The following is a 22,839-nucleotide window of genomic DNA, read 5'->3' on the forward strand; positions in this document are numbered from 1 at the left end:
GAGAGAGGAATCATTTCAACTGGTAAAAATGCTTAACTATATAGAACTTCAAGGGAAATTTAAAAACAAATGGCTTTTATAATTCATTTAATGAATATTCAGAATGCCTACTGTTTGAAGCTTAGGTAGAAGGGGAGAGACAGTACACAAATAAGTAAGGAAAAAAGACAGTATTTCAAGTGGCAATAAGTTATACAGGCATCCCTCAGAGATATTGAGGGTTCAGTTCCAGACCACCACAATAAAGCAAATATTGCAATAAAGTGAGTCACACTAATTTTTTGGTTTCCAATGCATATAAAAGTTATGTTCATATTATACTGTACTCTATTAAGTTTGCAGTAGCATTATACCTGAAGAAAACTATGTACATACCTTGATTTAGAAATACTTTATTGCTAAAGATGCTAACCATCATCTGCCAATGAATGCCAGGTTGCCACAAACCTTCAATAAAACAAGGTATGCCTGTATAGAAAAAACATGGAAGCAGCAGCTTTTCTGAAGGTGACTTTTCCCATGCAAGGTTCATGTGCTCTTCCTAGGAGCTACAACCAGCCTGCCTCCCCACGCACTGAGGTAAGGAAATGAAGTCTAGGCTGTCATGACAGCAAAGTCTAGGCTGTCATGACAACAAAGACATACACTTGTCTTTCCCAAGGCCACCCAACAGACATGTAAGCCTCGCATCACTCTACCTCTTTCAGCACCAGAAATCTCACTTCCCCATTCAATTCTTCCCACTCTGATGTATCTTTCCCTACTGGAACCCTACAGCCCTCTTCCCCCATCTGCCCAAACCTTTCTGCTGCCTTCTGAAAGGCAGTCTGTCTGTAGCAAAAGTCTATCTAGGGTCCCCTCCATCCAGCAGCTCTCTCCAAACTGGTTGTTTGTGTTCCCCAAACAACCTTACTTACACAATCTCTCCTACCCCAACACCCCAACGTGGAGGCACGTGCCATAGCACTAGTAATAACAGGCCCCCCTTTTCGTTGCAGTCATCCACCTATTAATCCTCTAGTCATCTGCACACACTCTTGAAGATCTTACTTGTTTTCCATCACATTCTTGGCAACATATGATCCTTGAACAACGTGCTCCCTTGGTTCTCTGACATCCTCATTTCAAACTACCTACCCAACTCCAACCAACTATCTCCACAGCCACAACCTCAACCTTCTCATCACCAATGACTACAATACCTCTGGAATCTTTGTTTCAAGCATCTCACACTCAAAACCACCTCTGATCATTCCACTTTTCCTACACCAGAAGTTCCACTCCAACAATTCTTTGATGCAACCACTACCTCCAAACTACAGCCTGACCTTTTTCTTCCTTGGGGACTAACTTCCCTCATTACTCAGCTTAGATTCCACAGATGGTCAACCACTAGAGTGACTCCCTTGCTTTTCTCTTCCTGTCACTTTCTGGCAAAACCCTAACCCAACTCCTTTCCTACTGCACCCACAATTTCAGCCATTAAATGGGGCTGAAAAACTTCCCAATTTATAATCTCATTATCTCAAGTGGGCATTTGACAATACCAAGCCCATCCTCCTATCTGCTAGTTAGACAGAAGCAAACAGAAGAGAACTACTCATCTTCCCACCACAAGTTCACCAGCTGGTTGGTAGCCTCTGCTACTATAATAACAGATAAACTGTGTTTAAATTCAACCCTTTCATATGTTTTAACAATCCTATCTCTATCTTCTCTATCAATTTCTGTTCTCATCGGTATACAATAAATAATGCAGTATTTCCCAATTTTAAAAACATCCCATGACTCTGCTCCTTTTCTCTGACACTCTTTACAAAGCTGCTTCAAAGACTGAAGAATATTTTAATCTACACAAGTATCAATGTTTCTTAACTTAATAAATCAACTTGGTTCTATAACATGAAAATTTTAGCTTACTGATGGTCTAAAGAGTATGTACCCTTCTCACTAGCAGATTTAAGCTTATCTTGGTATGATTTTTCTACTGCTTACCACTTCATTAAAATTTTCAGGTTGAAATTGTTATAATACTTTTTAAAAAGTATAAGACACAGATTGAAAAAAAGAGTTGCAGAAGGGAATGATATAGGAGCTTTTTGAATAATATAAGAAAACAAAATTCCAGATAAAAGTTCTTCCCCATTTTTGAGTTGCAATTCTATTCCAACTGCTTGATCTTATCTTAAATCCTGAGACAGCACAGTCTCATTTCTAAGATAGCAGGAGTCATAATTTTTTTCAAATATTACACAAAATGTTGTCAAATGGAGCTTAAATTGAAGCCAATAAAAAAGATAGCTCTGTATTCAGGACTAAACCCAACAGATTGCTAACACCATTCAGTGAAAGGCTGTTAAAAAATAATGTTGCACAGTACCAAAGAATCACCCCAAATTACCTGTTGATTATAAATGCTTCTTGACAATGGAGGGATCAAACAATTCAACACCACTAATTGTGAGCCAACCACACTTTAGAGGCTTCCAGATGTGATGTGATGCAAGGTACATCACATCATTATAAAACATTCTTGACAAAAATGCTTTATCTAAATCTACTTGAGACTCTAGACCTAATTCCCAGTTTTTAAGAAATACAGGTGATACAAGAGAATGTGAGAAGTTTCTACAAGACAAATGGAATACACTCCTTAAAAGGTCAATGTCATAAGAAAAAAAGTTAGACATACTGCTCTAGATTAAAAGAGACTAAAAGCAGACAGCAAGCAAACCCTGAATGAATGGTTTGGAGGGGAAAAAGCTATAGAAGACATTGAAGTCTGGGGAAATTTAAATAGGGTCTATATAGTAGATGACACATTATGGAATTATCATTAACCTTTAAAAGCACAATAATGACACTGTAGTTATACATGAGAATATATTTATTCTTAGGAAATACATGCTGAAATTTCTACAGATAGGCTGAATTAATGTCTGCAAGTGAATTTCAAATAGTTCATGGAAAGAAAGTGATACATACACAAACAATAAAGTGAAAATGACAAAATATTAATTTTTGAATCTATACAAAGAACATACTAATGTTATTCTCTGAACTTTTATTTCAATTTAAAATTTTTCGTAAAGAAAGCTGGGGAAAAGAAGATCCTGGATTTATTTCCCTTTGCTATAAGTCCATCTGTATTAAATATAATTAACTATCCAAGCATGCAATTTTGCTAAACAATCTTTAAAACATGTCATGAATTTAGTTTCGAAACTCAAAATATTTCTGTAACCAGCTGAAAGGGGAACACAAGATTCTCACAATTTCACAAACAAGTGTCCCCAAGCACATGCTGTGTGTCACACACTGCTATATATGCATCAACTCAGACTCTACACAACCACCATAAGGCACACATTATACTTGTTCCATTTTGGAAATTAAAACCCTACGGCACCGGGACTTCCCTGGTGGGGCAGTGGTTAAGAATCCACCTGCCAATGAAGGGGACACGGGTTCGAACCCTGGTCCGGGAAGATCCCACATGCCGTGGAGCAACTAAGCCCGTGAGCCACAACTAATGAGCCTGCACTCTAGAGCCCGCGAGCCACAACTACTGAGCCCACACACCACAACTTCTGAAGCCTGCGCACCTAGAGCCCGTGCTCCGTAACAAGAGAAGCTACCACAAGAAGCCCGCCCACCTCAATGAACAGTAGCCCCGGCTCACTGCAACTAGAGAAAGCCCGTGTGCAGCAATGAAGACCCAACGCAGCCAAATATAAATAAATTCATATATAAAAAAACCCCTACAGCACCTTTGTTATACAGCAGAAACTAACACAACATTGTGAAGCAATTATACTCCAATAAAGATGTTAAAAAAATAAATAATAAAAACCTACGGCACCGAAATTAAAATGCACGTGGGCATACAGACTACAAGTAACATAGCTGAGATAAATTTCTTATTTTAAAAATAAACACAGGGACTTCCCTGGTGGTCCAGTGGTTAAAACTCTGTGCTTCCACTGCAGGGGGCACAGGTTCGATCCCTGGTAGGGGAACTAAGATCCCACATGCATGCTGCAACTAAGACCTGGAGCAGCCAAAATAAATAAATAAATAAATATTTTTTAAAAAAAAGTTACATATCAAAATATTTGCTGCCAGCTGCTATCACCAAACAGTGCTATTTATAAAAAGAAAATAAATTTCTAAAACTGCTTAAGCAAAAGTGCCATGTTCCAAAGAAATCTCAACACTAGTGGAAAAGTACAAACCGCTAAACACACCAAGTATTAAGCTGAAGTTTGGGCTGCCAACAAGTGTCTTACAGTTGTCGTCACAAAGGGTTCAAAGTGTGGGGAGGAATGTATGCTATCACAAATATTTATGTGAAAAATGACATATGGCTAAAATCTGAATAGGACCTGAATATTAAACAAGAAATAATTTTCTTAATTTCTTAATTATGATATTGTAGTTACAAAAAAAAATCCTTATTTTTAAAAGTATCATGATGTCTGCAATTTACTGCAACTTTCAAATGGCTTAACAACAAAAAATGTTGAGTATAACAAAATGTCAGCAAATGAATCTCAATGGAAAACATACAGGTATAACTCAGCTATAGGTTTAACTTTTCAGTGTACAGGAAGTTTCATTAAAAAAGTTTGGGGAGGGCTTCCCTGGTGGCACAGTGGTTGAGAGTCCGCCTGCCGATGCAGGGGGCATGGGTTCGTGCCCCGGTCCGGGAAGATCCCACATGCCGCGGAGCGGCTGGGCCCGTGAGCCATGGCCGCTGAGCCTGCACGTCCGGAGCCTGTGCTCTGCAACGGGAGAGGCCACAACAGTGAGAGGCCCGTGTACCGCAAAAAAAATAAATAAATAAAATAAAAAGTTTGGGGAAAACAACAGCAGAGAGAGAAGAACAGCAAAATCTGGAATTGTTGGCAACAACACAGATTTACTGTAGGTACTCCAAAGTCTGTAGCTTATTTCCTAAGATGTGATTTTTAAAAATAGATTAAGAAAAGGTGGTAGGGCTTCCCTGGTGGTGCAATGGTTAAGAATCTGCCTGCCAATGCAGGGGACACGGGTCAAGCCCTCGTCTGGGAAGATCCCACATGCTGCGGAGCAACTAAGCCCATGTGCCACAACTACTGAGCCTGTGCTCTGGAACCCGTGAGCCACAACTACTGAGCCCATGTGCCACAACTACTGAAGCCTGCACACCTAGACCCTGTGCTCCACAACAAGAGAAGTCAGTGCAACGAGAAGCCCCTGTACCGCAACCAACAGTAGCCCCCACTCGCCACAACTAGAGAAAGCCCGCACGCAGCAACGAAGACCTAATGCAACCAAAAATAAATAAATAAAATAATTTTTAAAAAAATTATATAAAAAAAAAAGGTGGCAAAGTATTTGCAATTCCTGAATCTGGATGGTGAGTATACAGGTGTTCGACTGCGTTTCAACTTTTCTGTATGCTTGAAAATGTTCACAATAAAATGTTAAGAGAGGAAAAGGGTCAATAGTTTTAGATTCTATAAATCTGGAAAGAAAAAACATTGTATTACAACTCAGAACCTTCCTAAGTACCCAAAAGAATTTACCAGAAAGCCCAGTCACAAATGTTTCAATGGATGGCATGTAAAAACAGTGCTCTAGAGGTCTCCAGCACAGGCTGTCCCTTTGGCTAAAACCTCAAGATTAAAATGAAGGGCTGTTTGAACACAGCATTGTTAATTACCCAGTGTTTGGCTATAGTACATACCAAGTGTATATCTGAAGGCCTTCAGGGCCACAAACTCTCATATCAATATAAACAAAATTATTAAACAGCCTAAATCACGAGACATCCAACCACCAAGTTCTAACAAAGGAGCTCTTAAGGATGGACAAAATTCACAAGTATCATGAATTTGGATGAGGGAAAAATTCTATCTTCATTTTCCTAACTTTCACCTGAATTATACAGCAAGCACTTCCTTCCATCATGAGCGTATGAAACCACATTATTTTACCAGTATCCCTGACTTTCTCAACAACAGAAATCACAGATCTTTCCACCCCACTGCATTTATTACAGATCTCAAAACAGCTTTTAAGCTCATCAATTACTTCGGGGTTTTTTTGTTTTTTTGGCTGCATTGGGTCTTTGTGGCTGCGTGCGGGCTTTTCTCTGGTTGCGGCAAGCGAGGGCTACTCTTCCTTGAGGTGCGCAGGTTTCTCATTGCAGTGGCTTCTCTTATCGTGGAGCATGGGCTCTAGGCGCGGGGGTTTCAGTAGTTGTGGCTCGTGGGCTCTAGAGCGCAGGCTCAGTAGTTATGGCTCACAGGCTTAGCTGCTCCACGGTATTTGGGATCTTCCCAGACCAGGGATTGAACCCGTGTCCCCTGAGGTGGATTCTTAACCACTGCGCCACCAGGGAAGCCCTCATCAACTACTTCTAAATTAAGTTACGAGGCCTGCCACAGAACAAGACATGACCGGAGTAGGTCAGCCATCAGGGCATTAGTCATCAAACTGTGACAACAGAATTGGTGACGGTTGTAAAACAAAGAGTTTGGCTAGAACTTGCCCCCTCCCCACCCCCGTTCCTGGGAAGTACCTTCTAAATCGTTGGAATGTCCTAAATGACAGGAGTGTTTGTGATTTATGGTGGGTCCCTAGATAGTTTGTGCTAACAAGATGACTCAGGATGGGGCTAGCCACACCAAAAAGACCAACCACGGATTAGAGGATTGGAGCTTTGAATCCCCTGAGAGCCCAACTTTCAGGGAGGGAAGCTAAAGACTGAGCTCAACCTCATGGCCAATGATTCAATCAGCCATGCTCACATAACAAAACCCCAATAAACACTCTGGACATAGAAGCCGGAGAGAGCTTCCCTGGTCAACAATACTCTAACTCCATGCACCATTACATATCCATGTGCAGGTCAGTGATACTCCTGACTCCACAGAAGAAAACTAGAAGATTCCCATTCAAACCCTTCCAGACCTTGTCCTGTGTGCTTCTTTTGGATGGTCATGGATTTGGATCCTTTTCTGCTATAATGAAACTGTATCATAAGTATAGCATTTTCCTGAGTTCTGTGAGTTGTTCTAGTAAATTATCAAACATGAGGTCACGAGGACCCCCGAATTCGTAGCCAGGTGGTCAGAAACGTGGGTGGCCTGTGGACCACCAAGTTTATTGTTGGTATCTGTAGTGAGGGCAGTTTTATGGAGGACAGTGGTTCGGCCTATAAAGTCTGACCTCACTCTGGGTAGCTAGTGTGTCAGGATTACAGTGCTGTGACACACAGATCTACTATGCTCTCTTGTATTCCCTACCATCAATTATTTGTTGATCAATATGTGAAAGGAGAGAAAAGACCACCTCAATTTACTTTTTGATAAACATCAAGAGCTGTCACTTTAGTACCTTAAAATATGAAATTGTTTCTGTATGTCTTATCTGTCACTTAACATATTAACAAAAAAGCCATATTACTAAATTAACATTGTTTTCATATTTAGTAACTATTTAAATATAACATTTCTTCTTTGCTCCCTTGTATTTTATTCACTGTATTCAGAAACATTCTGAGAAGGTATCCACAGGTTTCACCAGACTGAGAAAATGTCCGTGGCACAACAACCCCTGCCTAAAACCACTGGCAAAAAGCAACCCTGAATCTTTGATGTGTCTTTAAAGGCCACCTGCAGGAATCAATGTAAAGAATGGACAATCCTGGTAGTGATGGACTGGTAATTTAGACCACTCTCCTGAAAGCTAGAATATCAAAATAAAATCTAAAAGAACACCCTTAACAAAAACTATTGGGAAGCAGGGTTTCTTATAGAAAAGGTTAATTCCAGGTGAGCGGGAGGAAATATATGAAGAGCCTGGAACATCTTGCCATACCAGAAGCCAGGAAGCTATCAAGGTCAGGAAGATCACTGGAATGGTGTCACAGAGACAAAGGGGGATCTTTTACACTATTTTCTTGACTATTGTACAGTTCACCCTCCACATCTGTGGGTTCCACGTCAACAGATTCAACCTACCTCAGATCAAAAATATTCAGGGGAAAACAAATTCCAGAAAGTTCCTGAAAGCACTGGCAACTATTTACACAGCTTTTACATTGCATTTACAACCATTTATGCAATATTTATGTTGTATTAGATATTATAAATAATTTAGAAATGACAAAGTATATGGGAAGATGTGCACAGGTTATATGCAAGAAACTATGTCGTTCTATGTAAGGGACTTGATTTTGGTATCCATGGATTTTGGTATCCTCTGGGGATACTAGAACCAATCGCCAGCAGATATCGAGGAACGACTGTATAAGACTGAAAACTTCCGTGACAAAAACATGAACACACACAGTGACACATACACTAACCATATGCTTGAAGGCATCAAAGAACTTGAAGATAGCAGTGCTTCCAGAGGCAGGACCTAGAGTGGTAGGTAAACCCCACATATGCAACCACTTTTCTCCCTGAGAGTAACTGCCAAGTGTTAAGGGGCAGCTAGAGGCTAATAACTTTGCAAGGTGAGGGGCCAAAGACCAGAACCCAGGGACTACCAAAGGAAGGAGGGGGCTGGTGAACCCACGTCTCTATGACATGGAATCCTGAATTGCTCTTGGGAGCTGGGGGAATGGTAAGAAGTCCAGCCGCAACTCCTCTTTACCCTAAAACTTAGCAGAGGTGATCCCAAGCTGCCAGCTCCCTCAGACGCCTGGCAGAGCAAGCATAAATCCTCTCTAGGAATATCATCCTGACCCCAAATTATCTCAAACACTTTAAAAAATGTAATCTACTACATGTGCAACCATGCAAGTTAGCCCAGAAAGAGACAAAATAAAAACTAGCAGAAACGACAGATAAACAACAAAAAAAAGCAGACCCACTGGGCTACCAGGTGTTGCAGTTACAAAATCATACTTTATAGTAAGCTACAGGAAGGTTACAGGAATAAATAAAATTATTAAATGAAAAATAAAATAGCTGTGACTATTATGTTCAGAGACAGAAAAATAAGATATAAAACTTTGGTAGAAAACTATCACAGAACCAGATTTTCCAGAAGTGAAAAAATACAATAAACTCAATGGATAGATTATCAATAGGCTGGCCTCGTTAAAAATTAGTGAACAAAGATAGATCAGAAGAAATACCAAGGACGAAGCATGCAAAGGGTAAGAGACTGGGAACGCCTCTCATGCATTTAAATGGAGTAGAGGGTAGGGGGGACAGGGCAGAAGAAATACTTTAAAAGATAATGGCTGCAAACTTCTCAAAAGAATAGAAAACATTACCACAGATTCAGTAAGACCTATAAACACAAAATATAAATAAAAAGAAATATATACCTAGACACATCATAAAAACTGTTGAAAACCAAAGACCAAAAAAAAAAAAAAAAAAAACCCCATAAAAGCCTGAAGTAAAAAAGATCCCATCCATGACAGCAAATATTAAACTGACAGTTTACTTAAGAAAAAAAATGAAAGCTGAAAATCTAATAACTTCTTTCAACACCTTAGAAGAAAACTGACAAGTTAGAACTCTATACAAATCAAAAATATCCCTCAAAAGGGAAAATCAATTTGAGATATTTTTAGACTAACACATACTCAAAGAATTCACTATTAGGAGTCACACAACAGGGGAGAAATAAAGAATGTTCTTCAGGCAGAAGGAAAATGGAATTGGAATTGGATTGGACTGGAATTATAACAAGGAACGAAGAGCAATGAAAAGGGTAAATCTAAATGGCTACTACTGTATAAATTAATAGTGTCCTAAGACAAAATATACACAGAATTAAAATAGCACAAACTGTGCTACGTAAGTGAAACTAATATAAATGGAGTTTAAGTGTCCAGGAAGAGGGGGAAACAACTAAATATTAGATTTTGACAAGTCAAAGATGCATGTTTTAAGTAACCTTGAGGTTAGCAGAGGAAAAAAAAAAAAAGGCATTCAAAGAAAGCCAAGAAAGGAGTAAAAGACACATAAAACAGGTACAATAAACAGAAGGCACTTATTAAGACAACATACTCAAACCCAACTATGTCAACAGTTGGGTTAAATTTAAATATCAATAGACTAAACACTCCAATTATGAGAAGTATTGTCTGACTAGATTTTTAAAATCCCACCTATATACTGCTGACAACAGAAACGTCCAAAACATAGTACAAAGAATGAAAGTACAAGGTTAAAAAAAAAGATATACACTGCACCTGCTAATCAGAGAAAAGATAATGCAACTACATTAATATTAAGCTAATCAACCTTTACCTCTAATAACACTTTTGCCTTAAGGAAAGACAATTATTTTAAAAGACTCAACCGGTAAAGAAAATACACAATGCTAAACATTGTACGCACCTAGTAACATAGCCACAAAATAGATAAAGCAAAAATTATCGCAAGTAAGGAGAAACAGACAAATGCAAAATATGAGTATTAATACATTTCTCTTGGTAACCAATACAACCAGCAAACGAAAAGGAAAAAAGGATGTAGAAGAATTTAACACAATTAACCAAGTTAAACTAACAAACATAGAACACTGCATCTAACAAAGACAGAAGCACATTCTTTCCAAGCACACACAGGACATTTACAAAAAGTGATCATATGTTGGACCATAAACCAAGCTTCAAAAAATTTCATAAGCTTTTAATTACATAGTATTATGACCACAATGGAATGAAGACAGAAATCAGAAAAAAACAAATACAGCACAGAAGATTCTTAGAGCAGTGAAACTATTCTGTATGACACTATAATGTCAGATACATATTATAAATGTCAAAACCCACAGAATATAGAACACCAAGAGTGAACCCTATGTGAACTATGGACTTTGGATGATAATGATTTGTCAATGTAGGTTCACCCATTCTAACAAATGTACAATCTGGTGCAGGATGCTGCTAATGGGGGAGGCTGTGCTTGTGTGAGATCAGGGGGTACAGGGGAACTCTGTACTTTCTACTGTTTTGCTGTGAACCTAAAGCTGCTCTTAAAAATAAAGTGTATTTAAAACAAAAAAAAAAGTTTATCTGACAAGATAGGTTAATGAGTATGCTATGGTTACAAACCACCCTAGAAATCTTAGCTGCTTAAGATGAAGAAAATTCCCACTCCCACCCATTCCCTCCCCCTCTTTTCTCCACCCTTGCCCTCTCCCCCACCCTCTGCTCTCTGTTTGCTCTACACCAGTGGTCCCCAACCTTTTTGGCACCAGGGACCAGTTTCGTGGAAGACAATTTTTCCATGGACGGGGGGGGGGGGGGGGGGGATGGCTCAGGCGGTAATGCAAGTGATGGGGAGCAGCAGATGAAGCTTCGCTCACTCACCTCCTGCTGTGCAGCCAAGTTCCTAACAGGCCACAGACAGGTACCTGTCCGCAGCCTGGGGGTTGGGGACCCCTGCTGTAGCTGGAATAGAAACTGATAGGTATATCCACACTGGAAGTTTGGCATTATCTACTAATACCAGACACAGGCATAATATACGACCCAACAATTCTACTCCTAAGTCTACCCAACAAAAAAGCATACAAGAAACATGCATCTGAATGTTCACAGCACGTCTGCTCACATGAGCCCCGTGACAGTCATGGAAATGAGCCTGCTGGATCACCTAACATGGGGAGCTGCTCTGTTCTGAATCCATCATCACCATTCCCCCAGCCCAACACTTCCCACAGGCTGTTCTAGCCAATGACTGGCCATAGGCAGGATGCTAAAGCAGGTCCATTCCTGCAGGAGAAGGAACTCCTCTGACCCCAACTTTGGCTGGAGGACATGTCACTGGCCTTACTTAAACTTTCTTAGAACTGCACTGAAGTCCGAAGACTTATCGTACCAAACGTTCCCTCCAACCTCTTCCTCCTCTACATACATCAGTCCTGCAAGGGGCTGTTGGCTGTGTCACAAGTATTTCTCCTACAGCAAAATCTAACCCCAACTTGTTGTCTTCTTGTCCTTGGGGGACCTTAACAGGCTCAAATTGGGAACAACCCAATATTTATCAACAGAAGAATGAACTACTACCATGGATAATACATGAATAAATCATTACATTAATAAACAAACTACAACTATACATGACCGAGTGAATGAAATTAATGACAAAATGTGTAGAGTTCCACGGTTGGTATGTCACAAACCATGGATCTGTAACTACTTCTGTACTTTCAGTACATTTCACCAAAAAAAAAAAAAGAAAAATCAAAAAGGCAAGACTCTGAAAAGTCAACTATCCTTAAACCAAAGGGGAATTTGCTACTTACTATTAACTCAGATTAAGAAGCTACCCATATGCACTAATATGTATAAAATAGATAACTAATAAGAACCTGCTATATAAAAATAAAATTCAAAAATTCAAAAAAAAAAACTAAAAAAAAAAAGAAGCTGTATGCAGCCAGACTGTTTACATGGAGCCCTCCTCCCCCTTCCTTCATCATTCTCACATCCCTCAGAGGTAACCACTGTTAAAAGACTGCTGTGAATCTAATGACATATGCAAATTCTTAAAGCATAGTAAGTATAGATATACAAACATCTTAAAACACATACATGCACACACAAAGTTCTACAACTTGCTTCTCTTACTAAACATTACATTTTCCATGCAGTATAGGAAATTTTTTCCTCTTATTTTTATTTCCCTCTTATTTTTAATAGTGACAGAACATTCCAGAGTATGGACATAAAGATCACTTACTTTACTGTTAACTTCAATATTAGACAGATGTTTCTCATTTTTCACTACCACAAACACCACTATAATGAAAAATCTTACACATACAGGTTTGTACCTTTGTGCAAATACATCTATACCATAAATTCCTAGCAGTGGAATTGCTAGGCCGAACAGAGTACAGGCATTTTATATTGTTTCAATGACGCCACCTTCCAAAAAGAGTCCACCAAATTAGTCCCACAAGTCATATAAACTATATATTTAAAGGCTAATGTATTTTAGATGAACCCTACTTTATGGACTAAAGCTTGTGGTGAAGAGTAATTATGAATGGAAAGTACATAAAATTGCTTTTATCTTTCACTGAGTCAATTTAAGGAAAAATTTCAGAGGGTTACACAAAAATACCAGAGTAACCAAAAAATTACCAGTAGTTACAACCCAGAGATTGATTCTAAATAAAAAAGACCATTTAATAGACCTGACAACCCAGGATCCAACTGTCACCACAGCATTTACAGATCCCAGTTCAGTGCCAGCAGATCCCACTGTGATTTCTGATCTACAGAGAAGAGTGACCAGAGTTCTCAAGGATACTGGGGCTTATCGTACCAAATGTTCAGATGTCTTGCAGGTGTCTTATGGCTGTGGGATAAGGCCTGAGTTGTGAACCTTCCCAGGAAGGGTAAGTCTTTCATGACAAATCCACTCCAATACTCCAATCTCCCTAAGCCTTTGGATACCTTCCTCTACAGTATACCAAGGTAGTTCTGGCATCTCAACTCCACTTAGTACAGGTCACCCTTCGGTTTGTTTCAGGCAATCAACCAAGCAGAGCCCTTTCTAAGCCCTCAAGCTGTAACACTGAATCCAGAATCTCTCCTTATGGGTCCACATCAATAAATTTGGCCTAACCCAACTTTACATTCCCTTCACCTTCAACTCACACCCTTAACATCCATTCCCATAAATATTCCCCAGGTTCCTATTTCTCTCATGGCAAACTAGACAATCTTTTGGGTAGGCCTACCTCTTCATGGGTCACAATTTGCACCTCACCCTTTGGGACCTCCTGGGATGATCCTAGGGGAAGCCAAATGCAGGTTTTTCAGGCAAAGGGAGATTAAGTTAAGGGAAGGGATGGAAAGGTTGCTTCTACTGGGAAAGGTAGCCCAGCAGAATTTAGGTGTTCAAGGTCTCCAGTTAAATCAGAATCTGACCATATGCCGCTAATCCAATTTTCAGGATCCCATTCCTTACCAACCAATGTTTTCACTTACAAACGGGGAATTCAATTTGCAGTTTTAGGGCAGTTGTAGAAACTTTCAGGTCCCTTATGTGGAACCTGACCTGGTAATTTAAAACCCTGAACTCATCGTTTTGCTTTGCAACGTTTTCACTTGGCTAGGCTAAATCGCATTCCCCAAGATTTCCACTCCCATTTGTTTCCAGATTGGGCGGGCCAGAAGAGAGACTACTGTGCAGCACGCGGAGGAAGCAAGTGAAGGGGCAAACATCTGGTAGGACATCTGCAGTCTGCACCCACTGAACTCCCCATTTGCTTCAATGATGCGAGGCTGCAACAACTACTCTACCTTCCCCCAGGCTCCCTGAGAGTCTCTGCCTCCTGGGCCAAGTGTGTGTGGTTACCTCCATGACAAAGGGCCAGTTCTTTCAGGATATCCACACAACCAAGGTCAGAGGCAACAGAACTGACACAGCTTTCCATCTGTCTTGCTGTGGCTTCCAGTCTGGGTTCTCCCCCACATTACATCCACCTTCCCTTCTCAAATGCCTGTCCTATGGACTGCAAACTCCAGCATCAGGCACACAGACAACAGTCTTATCAACGAGTTGCATCATCAGCTCCTACACTGTGTTAACTGAGATCCCTGAATAAGACAGTCTGACAGACCCCTGTGCAACAGACCACACATTTAACCACACAGCCTCAACCTGCCCTTGGACAATTCTAGTTACTGCCCAGGGAATTTGAGCACTCACAACCCAAGTACTGAACTAAGGACTAGAAAAGTAATTACGGACAAAACAAGAAGAATCTCTACTGTAATGAAGCTCAGCCTTTTTGAGAAAACAAAAATCCATTAAATCATGTGAACAAATGTAACCCTGTAATTTTGATAAGCACCAGGAAGGACAACAATGTCCCTAATAGAAGAACTTGACTTCAGTAAAGTCAAGAAAACTGCTAGTTACTGTAGCAAGTGGTGGATATATCGAAGTTCCCTATTCTACCTTTATTATAAAATGTGCAAACTCACACAAAACGAATTTCATAAAAAAGTGATGCCTGAGACAAGCTCTAAATGAAACTAGGAATAACTGAAACCCGGACGGAAAAGCATTCCAGGAAGAGGGAAAGAACAAATGCCACACTCCCTGGTGGCAGAGATGATGATGGGCACGGGAGATGTGAGAAGGACCTGCATGGCTGGAGCAAGGAAAGCAAAGGGAGATGTGGTACTGGTGAGGTCAAGGCCCCAAAGTTTAAGAAATATGCACACCCTTAAGGCCACGTTTTGAAGTTCTGTCCTTAAAGCAATGGGAAGCTACTGAGGGTTTTACGTAAAAGGTGACATAATCAGATCTGCCTTTTTAAAAGGTAATTTCTGACACTAACAAATTACAAACACATTTACCTTTTACCCAACAATCTCACTATCTTGAAACTATACCTGCACAAATACAAAACAATACATCCACAAGGTTATTCACAGCAATGGAATATAAACAACCCAAGTGTTTATAATTAGGAAATGAACTACAAGCACAAAAGAATGAAAAAGAGTGTATACGAAGTGATCTCTAGAATGTATTAAGTAAAAAGGAAGAAACAAAAGTGTACACAAACTTCTTTTTAAGAAAGGCAGGTAAAAAACATACTTGTGATTAAATTTGCAAAAACAGTGGAAAAATAAACCAGAAACTAATAAAAGTGGGGCAGGAGGGGTACAGTGCAGGGATAGGAAGAAAAGGGAGAATGTGAACATACCTTAGTAATGCAGCTTTGATTCTGGAACTATATAAATGTTTTACACACTGAAAAAATACATTAAAACATTAAAGAAATCCTTAAAAGTTAAAGATTTCATTCAAATAAACCAAACTAATGATCAAATTGGTTACAAAATCAGAGGGAAAATGTTTTCAAATGATTTTATAATTCAGATTGTCAACTGTACATCCTTGCATGGATACATTTTTAAAACAAGGAGAATAAAATACAAACCTACAATCACTCTACTGTTATTAACGTTTTCAAACTACTATATTTATACTGTAGGATAAAGGAAAGTAACTACTGTTGCTAAGAATGCAAATTTTTAACATTAGAGAAGAAAGGATAAAGTCAAAGTAAAAACCCTATAAAGTTAAATGTGAATTGGAAATATCAACACAAAATCAAAATTTATTATTTCCCAAGCCTATCCAATGAAAGCAAGGGCATCTCAGTAGCAGTAAGGACACACAGCACCAGATTTTGTTATCTAAATTCCACTGCCTGATAAAAAGAGCTAAAACAACTGGCTGATAGATATTGGGCAGGAAAAGCACAAAGTGAATCTAAGACATCTTGTAACATGAGCAAGAAACAGTTCAAAGATTAATGGGGTCGCATCCAAGGGAAGAGAACTAGTTTGAAAGGACCAAGCCATGCCCAAATTAGAACAAGCTGAGGGAAAAGAATGATGACTACTTGTTTAAAACACACCAAATACATAAAATTCCTTGGGTCCACAGTGATCCTGAAAGAGAGAAAGCAAAAAGAAACAACAACAAATCAACCCTGTACATAGGAAAAAGAACATTCTTATCCTGTGTCAGGACCTAAAACTCACACTAGGAATATTAACTTAGATATATGATTAGTTAATATACAGGTAGATATACAGGTCATACATACGTGTAAGTATATAGATCATCTATAGATAAATACGTGGATCATTTGCAGACAGGTCCAAAAATTAAACCTAGGTTATAAGGATATAACTATAAGCAAGCTGAACAACAAATATAAACAAATATAATCTAAGTTTAAAAAGTTGTCATGCTTTATTACTACAATCTAGAAACATCTAAAATGCTATGAAAATGCTTTATTAACCTCTTCATTTACTCTCTCAACATTTGGATAAAACAATATCCATGATGAATGGATCCTTCCTCCCTCTACCACCCACCACCCACCCCCCAAAAAGTCAACACACTTAACATTCTAGGGACTCCAAACAAATTGCCCCTGCTTCAAATGACTTCATCTGCCTTCTTGAACAGGCTACACTCTTTAAACTAGAGCTCCTACACTGGCAGATTTCCTCCAATGCTCCTTTCATACGGTTTAATGCCTTTCAATGGCTCCCCTCACCTTTAGGATAAACACCAACCACCTTAATGAGATATGTACAATTATTTAAAATCTGGCCCCAAATTCATCCCTAGACAGACTGGCCATGCCAAATTATAAGTGGTGTCAGCAGTGGTATGATCAATACCCACAGAGAACTTATGATGTCCAGGGACCCTAGGAATCAGTCACACAGGAGTAACCGATAATACAGGGCAAACTTTTGGTTGTAATTCAAATCCAGAATGGTCTCGAACACTCTCTTCAGGACTCTGCTCCTGCTGTCCCTTCATCTAGACTTTTTTCCTCTCCTAATCTATATTCTTAACCCTGCTGGAACATCACCTTCTCTTCCCAGATATCAAAAGCATAGAATTTCCTCATCTTATGTATGGGTATCTTCCCTACCAAGCCGTAAGGTCTCTGAGGGCACATCTTTATGTATTATGTCCATACATGACTTATGGCAATTTTAAGGCCATATAATAAGCACCCAGTAGAGATTTAATTAAAAATTTAATTGGGACTTCCCTGGTGGCGCACTGGTTAAGAATCCGCCTGCTAATGCAGGGGACACGGGTTTGAGCCCTGGTCTGGGAAGATCCCATGTGCCGCGGAGCAAGTACGCCCATGTGCCACATCTACTGAACCTGCGCTCTAGAGCCTGTGAGCCACAACTACTGAAGCCTGCGCACCTAGAGCCCATGCTCCGCAACAAAAGAAGCCACTGCAATGAGAAGCCCGTGCACCGCAACGAAGAGTAGCCCCTCCTCGCCGCAACCAGAGAAAGCCCGCGTGCAGCAACGAAGACCCAACGCAGCCAATAAATAAATAAATGTATAAAAAAATTTAATTGAAGACGAGCACAACTAAGCAACCTGATGTTGAAAAAAAAATGCTAATAACTATAGCAAAGTTCAAAAGCAGGATGGAGAAGGAAATCAACAATGACTGGCACCAGCTGCTGAACTTCAGGAACTGTATTGGGAACTCTACAAATCCATTGCATTTAATTCTCATAATAGCTTTATATGATAGGTTTCATCCTATAGGATGAAATCTAGGTTTCATCACAGGTTTAAGCTTTTTAAGAAAGCTTAAAAAGGCTATGTGATGAATCATGTATGTAGCTTTGAACCAGTAAGGAGTGTGGCTGGATTTCAACCCAGACTCTTCTGAGCTGAAGGCCATCTCCATGTCCAACTCCAGAGCTCTTATCCTTTGCACAATTGATTCCCTGCTTCCAATTTCTCTTCATTCAAGGAAAAGAGAAAGAACACACAATTAAGCATCTAATAAATATAAGAAAGTATTTACATGATATATGTTAACTGTTCTTTCTCAGCAAATTAGAATCCTGCTAATAGCTAATTCAAAAGAAATACCCAACAGCATTATTTTTAATCTCTAAAATAATCCACAATAATTCTTCAGGAACAACAGTACCCTTTTTATGTGTTTCCAACATACCGGCAGAAAAAATGCTAACAATTAAGGAGTGCAGCCAGTGGAGTTTAACTGTATGCAATCAGGTAAGTCATTGGGAAGTGAGAACACTACATAATTAAATTTCTTCTAGTTAAGACCTCAAATTAATAACTCATAATTATACACTATCAGTGTGATAAGAGCCAAATCTGAGGTACTCTTTCCCATAGAATGCACAGGCACACACAAATCACATCAACCTCCCAGTCCACAATTTACAGGAGTGGTACCGTTACCGGTAAGGACACCAATGACCAACGTTTCACCATTACCTGGATTTCAAGAGTGTTACTAGATATTACACGAAAAACAAAACAAGAAGGGATCTGGGGCCAAATACGGAAAACAGTGCTGGTACTATTTCTCAGAGCCCTTAACCTGATAATGTGAATTGTGACCCTTGGGGAGAAGGAAAAGGACAAAGCAACGTTTCCCAAACTAAGGTAACCAAGAACCGTTTTGTTTTTCCTGTAGCATTTCTTAGCACTAGTATTACCAAGAATACCACCTTAAACACTGCTTCAGATATATATTCCAAAACTAAGTAAATACTGTTACTGTGGTCTGAATTGGTAAATAAAGGTACTGTCAGAAACAGTACTATCAAAATTCTGGGGCCAACAGAAAACCTTAAAAAAAAGAATGCTAGGGGTTTCCCTGGTGGCACAGTGGTTGAGAGTCCGCCTGCCGATGCAGGGGACACGGGTTCGTGTCTCGGGCCAGGAGGATCCCACGTGCCACGGAGCGGCTGGTCCCATGAGCCATGGCCGCTGAGCCTGCGCAGCTGGAGCCTGTGCTCCACAACGAGAGAGGCCACAGCAGTGAGAGGCCCGCGTATCACAAAAAACAAAAAGAATGCTAAGTTAATCATAGAGATGACTGAGGGCCTCTTTTCCTTACCCATTTCACGGCATTTGAAAATAACCATTTTGCATTTTGTGGGACTTCTGGTGGTCCAGTGGGTAAGACTCCGCATTCCCAATGCAGGGGGCTCGGGTTCGATCCCTGGGTGGGGAACTAGATCCTGCACGCATGCCGCAACTAAGAGTTCGCATGCCACAAGTAAAGATCCTGTGTGTGGCAACTAAGACCCGGCACAGTCAAAATAAACAAATAAATAAATACTAAAAAAAATAAAGTAACCATTTTGCTACTCAAGAGTCAAAATAAAGAAATTCAATTTTATTTCTCACAAGAAACACACATCTACTACCCATAATTTTGACAAACATATTTAGCAACTCTTACATTTAATTATCAAGTCTGATAATAAAGGTTCTGTAATCCAGTAGCTACTACAACTTTTTGGTATTTGCCCATTAACCAAGGTTGGGGGGATGGGGGAGAAGCCTCCTCATTTCACTCTACCCCCATCCGAAATTTCACAGCCTCTGAAAGTTCACAACCTTTAAGAATGTTCACAAACTCAATCTGTCCTGGTATACATCCTCAAGTGTAGGTTTAGTTTTCACTTCCTAACAAAAGCTGTGTAGAAAGCAATTACTGTACTCTCCATCAATGCTTTCAGACCGCGGAGTTCCTTCCAGAAAATTCCAACAGAAGTTATATAGGAATTCGCATTTTGGTAGGTATGTCGTCTCTGGCACAAGTCACGTTATACAGTGTAATCCGTTAACACTTAAATGTATTTGGTGTTGCTTTTTAACGTACAGCAAAATCCATATTTGCTACTTCAACATGCATGGAAAACCCTCTCCAAAACCAGGAATCTCAATCCACAAATCATAAATAGCAAATAACCGTAAAGCTAATGCGTAAACAGATTTGGGGTGCCTATTTCGTGGCATTTATTGCTGAAGCCATCACTAAAATCTAACCCGGTAGAGTCGAGGACGCATCCGCAGTTGGAAAGATGAACAGAGCCAAACCGAAGGCACTGCGCAGTTTCCGAGCCGTGCAATTAATCTCAGCAAATGCTTGCGGAATGCGTTCAAGGTCACTCGTGATGAAAAAGAAAACTGTGTGAGTGTGGGTGTGCAGAAACCCCGCCGTCCGCCAGTCCCGCGCAGAGCTGACCAGGGCGCGCGGACAGGCAGCCAAGGGGGCGGTGGAAATTAGGAGGGGGGTGTTACGGGGAGCCCCGAAAAACCACCTTCTCCACGAAGCCTACTGCTGCAGGACCCAGGGCAGCCGCCGGGGAGGCTACGCCGTCGTAGGTACACAGCCCTGGGTGGGAGACCAGCACAAGGCCTCAGGGGGGTCCAGAACCCGGAGAACCCCTCCCCTTTCTGAGGTCTCGGTGCAGAGCCCCTCTCTCTCTCACGCTCCGGGGGGCAGTCCCCATTCCCTCCCCCACCTCCTTCCCACCCTCCACCCCAGCCCCTCCCCACGCCCCGAAGGCCCGTTCCCCTCCCCCATTTACATCCCCTCCCACCCAACCAGGGATACAGTCCCCACCCCCGCCCCAGGGGACTCGAACCCCTCCCCCTCAAGACCCGAGGGTCCCAATCCTTCCTCCCCGCCCAGCCCGGGTTATGCAACACTCACCCCGCCCCGCCCCCCGCCAGGGCCCGCCGCAGCGCCCCCGCCGCCCCGCGCCCCCCGCCCACTGTGTGCCGAGGCCTCCGGAACAAAGCGCGCGGGCCGACCGGCCTGGCCGGGGGCGGCGGCCATGTTGGCGGGGGCGGCGAACAAAGGCGCGCGGTCAGAGCCCGAGGCCCCCGCCCGCGGCCCGGCCGGCAGGGGGCGCTGTGCAGGCGCCACCCGCCGCCCGGACAATGCGCCTCGGCCCACTGCTCCCCGGGCGCCACCGTCCCTCAGCGCGCCCCGCCCGCGACCCCGTTGCGGCGCCCGCTTCCCCACGGCGCACGGACCTCACCTGCCGGCCACCTAGGCCGCCGTCGGCAGCCCGCGGGCCCTGCCGTCCCGCGCCGCGCTCCCGCCCCGGCCCAACCGAGCCAGACGGCGCCGCCCCGCCCCCGCTCCGCGGCCGCCGCCGCCCGCCCCCGGCCGCACGGCGCACGCGCACTGCGCCCGCCGACTGCACCGGCCGAGGGGCCCGGCCCCGGCCCGACGGGCCGTACTACGCAGGCGCTGCAGTCGGTGGGCGGGGCCTAGAGGGCGGAGGGCGGGGCCCGGCGGACTTGGCTTGAGACTGCTCACGTGGTGGTGGGGCGGGACTGAGTGGGGGAGGGCCTGGAGGTGGGGCGGGGCCTGGTGGCAGAGCAGGCCTTGGTCTGGCACAACTCACCTGGCCGCCGAACAGAGCGGAGCGGGGCCTGGCGCCGGGTGGGGCCTGGCGGCGGGGAGGGGCCGGGCGCGGCTCTCACCTGGGGGCGGGGCTTGGCTGCGCCCCAGCTGCGCGCTGGAAGAGGCGGCGTTCAGGGCCCGGAGGCCCGGGAGAGGGGCGGCGCGGTCGCAACGGAAGTCTGGCATCCTTGGAAGTTTCGTTTTCGCGCGGTGGGAGGGCTTTCACCGAATGACTGTCCCTCCTTGTCCTTGAATTTAAGCAGCAAGTCGACCTGCGTCGCGCACGCCGCCCCTTTGGATAAAACCGGATACAGTGACAAGGCCCTCCACTGGCTGAGCCGTGGCCGCAGAGACAGCGTCCAGTGCCATCCGGCTTCCCGCGCGGACCCCTCCGCCGCACTGCGCCACCGCGGCACGGACCCGGGCCTCGCCCACTCACCTGCCCTACCTGGCAGGGGAGGGTGAGCTCTGCAGCTCTTGACCCTGCACTCCCTCCCCGTGCGCCGCCCCCACCACAAACTGGAGAACTCGCTCGGCTCTCCGCGGAAGTCAGGAGCCAGGCATTCCCACGGTTACTTGTGAACTTGTTTGAGTTATGTTTAAGCCAAGATGCCCTTTGAGTGTCAGGTTAATTGTTTGCAGGAGGACGGGGAGAGGAAGGAAGCGTCCAGAACAGTTTTGACTCCTGCGGAGTGCCGTACCTGGAGGCTGAACCCCGGGTCTGAACCCCTACCCCAGCCTGGAGTTCTGCCCCCAAGCCCTGGCCTGGGACTCGCCTCTCCCCACATCCTCATCTCCCGACTCCCGCCCAGCCCTCTCCGCCCACCAGCCCGGTGTCCTCCAGCGAGTCGCTGGGCGGACGTGGTTCCTCGAGTGCAAAAGCGCAGTCACTTCGTAATAAACCGCCTCCCCGAATGTTGTCAGGTCAAATGACAGATGTATTATTGGAAAGCACTGTGTATACTCTAACCTGCAGGACAATTGTCAGTTAGCAATGCTCTTTGGGATTTTACTGGCACCTTTTTCTTCCAAGTAAGATTGATACGTGCCTGTTGGAACAATTAAAGTGCTCATCTCAGATGACAC

At 42.7% G+C, this 22,839-nt stretch overlaps 1 protein-coding gene across 3 annotated transcripts in view; it reads right to left on the bottom strand.

Annotated features, from left to right (window-relative positions):
* SPIN1 (spindlin 1) overlaps nt 1-21,591 on the bottom strand; it is a 65,211-nt gene extending 43,620 nt beyond the window's left edge. Inside the window, exon 1 of one of the 3 annotated variants that reach the window (XM_033429605.2) lies at nt 21,383-21,591. The gene's annotated coding sequence lies outside the window, so the exon portion shown is untranslated. Of the gene's footprint in view, nt 1-16,614; nt 16,655-21,382 lie in introns of those variants that run through there. The other 2 variants (XM_004270597.4, XM_012533341.3) reach the window with 2 other exon arrangements.
* Nucleotides 21,592-22,839: the final 1,248 nt, after the last annotated feature.

This window comes from Orcinus orca, chromosome 6, assembly GCF_937001465.1.
Source record: "Orcinus orca chromosome 6, mOrcOrc1.1, whole genome shotgun sequence".
In the NCBI taxonomy this organism is placed as follows: Eukaryota; Metazoa; Chordata; class Mammalia; order Artiodactyla; family Delphinidae; genus Orcinus; species Orcinus orca.